The sequence below is a fragment of the Asparagus officinalis genome, chromosome 2 (assembly GCF_001876935.1).
Source record: "Asparagus officinalis chromosome 2, Aspof.V1, whole genome shotgun sequence".
Taxonomy (NCBI): domain Eukaryota; kingdom Viridiplantae; phylum Streptophyta; class Magnoliopsida; order Asparagales; family Asparagaceae; genus Asparagus; species Asparagus officinalis.
The window spans coordinates 20,463,783-20,472,155 of record NC_033795.1 but is presented as its reverse complement, the minus strand read 5'-3'; positions in this window follow the sequence as shown (position 1 = coordinate 20,472,155).

The following is an 8,373-nucleotide window of genomic DNA, read 5'->3' as shown; positions in this document are numbered from 1 at the left end:
AGACGCATCAACTTCGTTGGTTGGTCCTACGTCTAAAATTCTTATTTCAGTCCTTCAAGAACAATAACAGATGAAAGTACAGTTGAAAACTGGAGTCTAAAAGGGTATACCTTTTGATGCATCTGCTTCAGCTGAATCAACTCGAGTAGTTGGTCCTGTAGTAGCGGATGGAACCAGAGTTGATAGTATATCGGAGATCTCTTGGTGTACATCTTCAGAAATGTCAAGATCGAAGTCTCGCTCATCGAAATCTCCGATACCCATATCATGGGTAAGTTCTATGTCTTTCGGTTCGTTGACAGGAAGGTCTATTAAGCAGAAGAATCCGTCAACATATATATGCAAGAAATATGAAAGAATCAAAGCAAACAAAATAAGGTTACCTTCAATAACAATTGCGGGGTCAGCAGCGCTATTATCTGCACTCACCTCCTTTAGTTTAACTAAAAGAAGATAAAGCGCACAAGTTAGTAGGAGAGGAACACGTTCCGATTCACTTATCTTCCGGAAATGCCCACCAAATGAGAAAACATCTGTACCTGTGTCGGCAGTTGGTGAGGTCGATGTAGTGGTTGGAGGAGAGGTAATGTCCATGTCAAGGGGTTCTTCATTCATAGCCTTATGTACTTGTTCAGTGAAACTGGGTTCATCAACGTCCATTAAACCCGGAGAAGAAGGTTCAGGCACGATTTCCCCTTCCTCTTCTGGCTCAGCTGCAACGGTAAAAGGATAAACACGATGCTATATTCAAAGATAAGATAACGAAAAGGAGATAAAAATGAGATCTTACCCCTTTCATCGACTGGAAGATCCTGAGTGAACTTCTCCTCAAATAACGGAGAAAGTTGGCGTTGCCGATGAGCCGTCTTCTTAATCCTCTTCGAGGCACGAGAATCTCGAGGAACCTCAGAGCTCTCATGTCTAAACTTGGTACGCAATTCGGCTCCTTGAGCTGGCTGAGGTTGAACCTCAGAAGGAGCAGTAGGCCGAGATCTTTTCCTGCTAAGAAGTGGGGCAACCTCTTCTTCTTCTTCTTCTGCTTCTTCCTCCTGAGTAGGCCATCTCACGGTCATCTTATTGGAGGATGATAGAGGAACGTTCTTTTCCTTCATTCTAATACCCTTTGAAGGAGCACCAGGTGATTTGGGTGAAGAAGCTCGACGAGTCCTGTGAGCCACGGGAGACAGAGGAACATCAGCCTCTGCCTCATCTCTACTCTCATCCTCCTCATTGGATGTTTCAAAGTCATCACTTTCTTCAGAATTAGCTATATGTTTTCCTTTGCGGGAAGATGTAGCAGGTTCCTTTCCTTTTTTTACAATTCTCCGAACCACGGCCTCGGATTCCAGTTCGGAAAGCTTCTTCTTTGCAAGAGGAGTGTTGGCGGCTAAAATCCACCGGCAATAAACAAAGGTCATGTGGAGTTCAGGCTCAGCAACAGGCAGACTAAACTGAGCTCCGGTACAACCGGCAACATTCCAGAACCAAGCTCGTACTCCATCAATGAGGCTCCCGCAGGTTATCAACCATTTGTTAGGATTCCCAACGTACAGTTGATCGTAGCCGAATTGTCGCGCGAAACGACAAGGAAAATAAGGCTCGATCCTGCAAAGGTTCTTCGATCGGAAAACACTATAGCCTGGTCGAATATTCATGAGCCAATGGAAGCTACCCATGTCGAGAGAGGTCCTGTTAGCCCCAGGCATTTCCTCGTCAATGAGCGTGTCATTATAGGCACCAGAAAACTGAGGGAAACACTTGTAAAATTCCCAGCACTTGGCATTCTTGAACTGCCTCACCCGGTCAGCCCACGGTCGGGAAGGATATAACCATTTACATCCCTCTAAGAGCTGTAACAAGGGGATTTCTGGATCAGACGCGTCAGGTGCTGACATCATGTCCGCTCGATGGAGAACTAGCCACGCCATTAAATATGTGTACGGCAGTTCGACGCTCGACAATGGAATTTTAGTTGAAGGCTCAGCACCCACTTTGGTAAAAGTGGTAGATAGGTTACGCAAACCGCTATGGAGGTCAGCGATCATAGCGGAGAGTAAGGATAACCTACCCCCAACAGCTAATTGCACGGCGGGAAGAAGAACCTCAAGAGGAAGCGCCTCGGAAGACTGATGCGGCACTACACATTTCTTTAGCCATATGGCCAGATAACCAGAAAGAAGAGTCGCAGGCTTCATTCTCTTGGTGGCTTGCCATAAGAAAGTGCTGAATTTAGTGCCCTTAAGAAAACCGCCTTCAGATGACTCGGTTCTATAAGATTGGGCATTAATCTTCGTAATCAGCCTGTTAACGTCCGAAGGGGTCAGAATCGGTGATTCGCAGACAGCTTCACCGGTCGGGCTCTCGAGATTCTGAAACAAATAGTCAGCGAACTGTTTTAAACTGACTCGAGCTGCCTTCTTACTCTTTACTTCAATCTTGGCTATCGCTATTTGATAGTGACAAGTTAATTCCCAGAGTATGTCATAAGCAGGAGAGCCAGCCTTCTTCATCTTCATGAGCTGACGATTGTTAGGAAAATATTCTTGATAAGGAGTGTTCCCCAATGGCAGTCCAGATACTTGCATCATTTCGTGGAGCGGAAGCCCTAACTCCCCATACTTGGTAAGAAATGTATTGGCCTCCGGAATATAAGACTCAAACAAAGCAAGGAAATGATCTACGCTGACTGGAAGACCATGCATGCTGGCTCGGATCGGAGCATATAACCCCAAATTCCTTAACTCTTGATCCCAACGGTTGAGTACATACTTAGTCATCCTAGCCCACCATTTGTCGGGAAGAGAATGAACCCATCCATAACATCTAAATTTTGGAATGGGGAGTTCTCGGCCAACCCGAGCGAGCCTATTCTTTACGGTATTGGCCCTTATCATCAGTTCGTTCTGGGGCCCGCTATCTGGTCCAAATATCCCTGGGTGAAGGCCACGGACATTATGCCTGCCAATTTGGAACCAGGAGCGCTAATATCTTTACTAATGTATCCGCAATGAATATGCTCGTGGTCTTCTGTCAAGTGCCACGTCATTTCTCTCGAAACAGCCAGATTCCTTAATTGCAGAATTGAATATTGACGAGGGAATGGAGGAAGAAATAGAAAAGCACCTTCATGCTCATTCAACCAAATTTCAGAGCCACGGCAGAGATTGTCTGGATCTTCTATCGAATCTCCGAACAGATAGTCAGGCTTCTTCAACGGTTCGGTAGAATCTCTAGTTGGAGTTAAGGGTGAGTCGGTCAGCAAAGCGCGCAGAGTGCGACGACCTCCCTCACGAATCAACTCTGGAATACTATTATCACAGTCTTCACTAAACTGGCGAGCCTCTCTAACCAAAAAGTCGCCGCGAAAGGAGGCGTGAAGAGTACCACTCTGGCCTGGGTCCTCTCTATCAGAGAAGGCCACAGAGGGAAAGGGGACTACAAAGAAAAGTTGGAAAACAGTTGAACAAAAAAGCTAACAGATAAGAAAACTCGCACTAAGTAGCCGCAGCGATTATTGTTGTCGCGCGTTACCGCGGCAGTATACGCTGTCGCGTTCAGGCGCGGCAGTACGAGCTGCCGCGGTAACTGAATGGCACCCCTTGTTTCGGAAAACAAGGGTTTGAGCCAAAATTGTATTTTGGCCGTGGTACACATCTTGATTGAACAAGATATGTAGTTTTTTAGTATCAATCCCCTCGATGGGGGATGTCAACTCTTCCCGGATGCCTCTCAAAGGAGGCAAGCGAGGTTATACGAGCAAAAAACATCAATTTTGGATAGAAAAGAAGTTGAAAGCTCACCTCCGAACGATGCAGCGGCAGCCTCAACCTCATCAGACGCCTGTGCTGCAGATTTCCCTTTGGGAACCCTGGATTTCTTGGGAGACATGGTGAAATCAACCTAAGAACAAGGAAAATTAGGGTTTAGAGATGAGATCTCGAATTAAATAGCAAAGCAAACATAAAATACAAGAGATGGGCTCGGTTTTACCAGAGGATAGAAGGAATCGAACTCGAAAGATGAGGAAATTGAAGAAAAGGCTCAGAACCCTAGATCTCAAAACCCTAGATCTTGTTCGAGCAAGAAATAACCCAAATATGAAGAGTTGAAGAAGGGGAAAGCCAAAAAAATCCCTTTATATGACTTTGGAGGAAATTTCGAACTCAAAGAAGCGGGTAAAAGTAACCCTAAAGAGCCCAACAGCAACCTTATAACCCGACTGGCCGAGGCGCTGCGCGGCACTCGACACTGTCGCGCTCGAGCGCGACAGTCTATGTTGAGTTATAACCCGACTGGCCGAGGGACTGCGCGGCACTCGACACTGTCGCGCTCGAGCGCGACAGTCTATGTTGTCGCGCTCAAGCGCGACAGTATAAGCTGCCGCGGCAGCTAACACAACATGGTTCATTCTGGCTCACAGAAACACTGTGCATGCAAGATAATTTTTTGGATATTTGAACAAATACATCCCACCCTGTATTTGGAATACAGTCCCGAATACTCCGATGAGTATATGAGTATAAACTGCATCTCCCTGAACCTCCCAACGGGTATATGAGGTTAAACTGTTTCCCGAACACTCCAATAGAGCATATGAGTATAAACTATTTCTCTATTTTTCAACAACAGTTCTGATTCAAGACTTCGACGACGGGCACGCGATAAACGCAGCACCGGAGGAATCTTAGCTATTCTACAAAGCACTGAATAAGCTAAAAGATAAAGAAGTCAAGAATTGAAGCCATTCACAGACCATTCTACGCAATTTCCTCAACAAAGAACTGGAGAAATTGCAGGGAAAGCCTATCATATCCAAAGTGTCCCAGACTCCTCTCTAAAAAAATGATGAGTCTGAGATACTTTGGAGGGGGTATCTGTAGACGTCAAAAAATACTTACAGACATCCAAATACTAGCTCAAGGCAAAGAGAAGACGATAAACGCCATTTTCTTAGTCAGAGAGGATCATCCGCGGCTAAGGCGCGGCAGCTTAGGGTGCCGCGGCTTAGGCGCTACAACCTGCAGTGCCGCGGCAATTAAAGAAGGATGCTATGGCAGTTATAAGGCAGTTATTCGATGATTTTTTGAAGTCCACGTGGCGGCGTATCAGAAATAGAACGTGTGCTGACGTGGACAAGCAGTTAAACCACGAAAAAAGTGGTTAAAGGTCGTGGGAGAACGGTTTTAAGCACGATGGAATGTGCTGATAACCGTCTCTTTGGCCGCGGCAGCCTATACTGCCGCGCCAATAGCCGCGGCAGTGTAGACTGCAGCGGCCAAAGAGAAAACGGCCAGTCAGTTATTTCGCCTCCGTTTCAACTGTGGTGCACTGAGAGCCCTATAAATACTCCCTAGACACGAAATAAAGAAGGGAGAGCAGATTGGAGCAGAAAAGGCTTGAGTTTTCGGTGATTTTGAGGAAGAGAGAGAGAATTTTCATCTTTCGTAAACAACGTTTGGTGAATCCTAGAGATCTAAGCTCAGACTTGATCTTTGGAAGAACGAACATCTTACATCGATAAGATATTCGTTTTCAAATCTTTACTTCGATAAACGAAGGAGAGATCCCTAAACAACCTCATGATCTACGAATCGGTGGTCCACGAACTAAAGTGTTCCCGGCACAGGCAAAGTCCCACAAAAACAGTAGTTGATAAACAACTCCTGTGTTATTTTCGCACAGGCAAAGTCCCACAAAAACAGTAGTTGATAAACAACTCCTGTGTTATTTTCTCGAGAGTTGTATTTTCTTTTATTTTTATTGTAATTTCTTGTAAACACATCAAAGTTTAATGGAATCTGCAATGGAAACGACTTTCACTGAAAACAGTGGTCAGGCGCGAGATGAGAGCCGGGAGGGAGCAGCGAGGCTAGGTAGTCAACACCAGCCTTGAAAGCCAAGGCCACCTTAGTTTTTCCCAAGAGGCCCTGACACCAGCCGTCGATCACTTTCGCCCGGTACTGCTTCGTGTCTAGGCGAGGGAGCCAATCCTCTAGGTCCTTGACTATTTTCACAGACACCTAATGGGTCGATCAATCCTTCTCGAGGTCTTACCTTAGTTGCTCGATTGAAAGATGACTCGATCAAGCCTCTTCCTTGGCGGTCGCTTTGAGGAGCCTCTCGAACTCGATCTCTCCCTCTAGAGAAGCAAGGTGGCCTTCCCACTTAGAGAGTCCTTCCTACAGATGGCCAACCTCTTCCTGCAGCTGGGCCACCTCTCTTTGGAGCTCCTCGATGGAAGCCACCTGCTTGGCACCATGGGTTCTGAACCCCCTTAGCTATCTTTCCTTTTCATCCAACTCTTGATACCAGGTGGCCTCGTTGCTACTTAACTCAGCCTCCAAGGCCGCAGCCCTCTTCTCTGCTTCCTCCTGACCGACCTCTCCTTGGCGAAGTCCTCATGTGAGCGAGCCGGTCAAACAGCTCCGCCCCCACCAATGCACCCTGGACCAAGTAGGCCTTAAGGGCCAAATGCAAACTAACACATTAGCAACCGAAAAGACCAAGTAGTCAAGTAGATAGTCGATTCGACGAGAGGCAACGTATGCCTTGATCTGGTCAAGCGCATTCCTCTCGGCGTTGAGCAACTCACTCTCCATGAACGCCTCCCTCCTTATTTCGGGCTAGTTCGAGCAGCCTAACTCCAGGCCGTCCCCCACGACCCAGTTGTATTTCTCCTTCTAGTCATTGTGTGAGTCAGGAAGGCTGATGATGAGCCTAAACTTCCCCACCATTTGAAAATGGAAGTAGGGTTTAGTCTAGTTCACCTTCACAGTCACCAGCCGGCCCAAAACCCGCAAGGATAGCTTTATCGCCAACCACTGGTAGATCACCACGAACCCCACCAAGATGGCGATGGCATTCGGTTTCATCTGCGCTGGTGATACCCCTATCACCATGAACACTTGATGGAGGAAAGGTTGCAGGGGCATCCACAGACCACACTCTAAATGCCTCAGGTAGAGCGGATCCCGATCCAACACATGTTCATATATGGCCTTCGACCTCATCGGGGCCATCAGCCCATATTCCTGGGGGATATCAAATCTCCTATGGAGTGTCCTCATCTATGATTGGGTCACCTTAGAATGGATTTCCGCTAGAAGAGCACATCAATCTACAGGCTCTGATGCCATAGCAGTAATGGAGAACAGATCGCCGGAAGAGATGGATGAAAAAAATCTTGAGTTCTCTTAAGGGAATTTTAAAAGATAATAGCTACCATCTTCATGGCCCAGGTTCTATATATAGGAAGCTAACTTTACAACTGTCAAAAATCTGAACCGTCGGATCCAGCTCTGGCCAATGACCCAGATTAAGTATCGAAATATGAAGTGGCATCTCAGAGATCGAGGCACAACCCACTCACCTCGAATAGTCCGTGATCTGCCAAGAAAAGAGGAGCTATGGAGGTTAAAAAGAATGTGCAGTGACGTCAACCATGCTAATCTGAAGAGACTTTTTAGTTCACTCATTTAATGCACACCCACGTCCATCCAAGACGACTCTCATTTCACTCGGACCCGGTTCAAGCCAACTTCAAGCGAAAGGGGCCAACTGTTATGGTGTTTTTAATCACCAAAGTGCAGCCCTTTGCCAAGCAATGGACATGTGTACTTCTGCATGCAATGACCTAATCAAATTGGTGGCCCAAGACCAACAAGGATTCTAACTTAGCCAACTTGCCGAGTCGACATTCCTTCATGTCGACTCGAATGGCGGAACTTGTCGGCCCTCTTGTCGAAGACGACGCGCTACGAGCCCACTCGACCTGCTATTCAATCCCTCACAATGACGACCCGAAAGGCGTTACTTCTCGGTGAAGCTAGTGAACGACTTCAGCCTGGAGCCTTCCCCGCTAATACAACGTCGACGTCGCATTTAATGTTTGGCAGGCGCCATCATACCTCTAGCCCCGATAGTCTTCATAACTCATCGCACCACGTCGGCACTGTCATGCTTTCGATCACTTCTCATTTAATGAGGAAGTGATCTCTCCCCCAGTCTCCAGCCGACAAATGTAAAGCAAGAGCTAACTCAGCTGCCAGCCCATGCTTCTTCACCACCATCGATCTTGTGCTCAGCCATAATGACGGTTCTATCCTTATATCATCGGTATAAATAAGAGGTACTATTCTAACAGAAAAGGACTTTTTCTTCTAGTTTTCTTCTTTGACTTCTGCAAATTATACTGCACTACACACAAGAACTCTGACAGTTCACTTTTCCCACTCAAGTTCATCAGCTGACTTGATCGTCAGAGGAACCACGGAGGAACCAGTCCACGTCCTCTCACGAGTTTCTATTTGTGTAGGCTTCAGCCACTCAACTCAGAACTAGATATTCGAGGAAGGAAGCGGCCCCTCATCAATA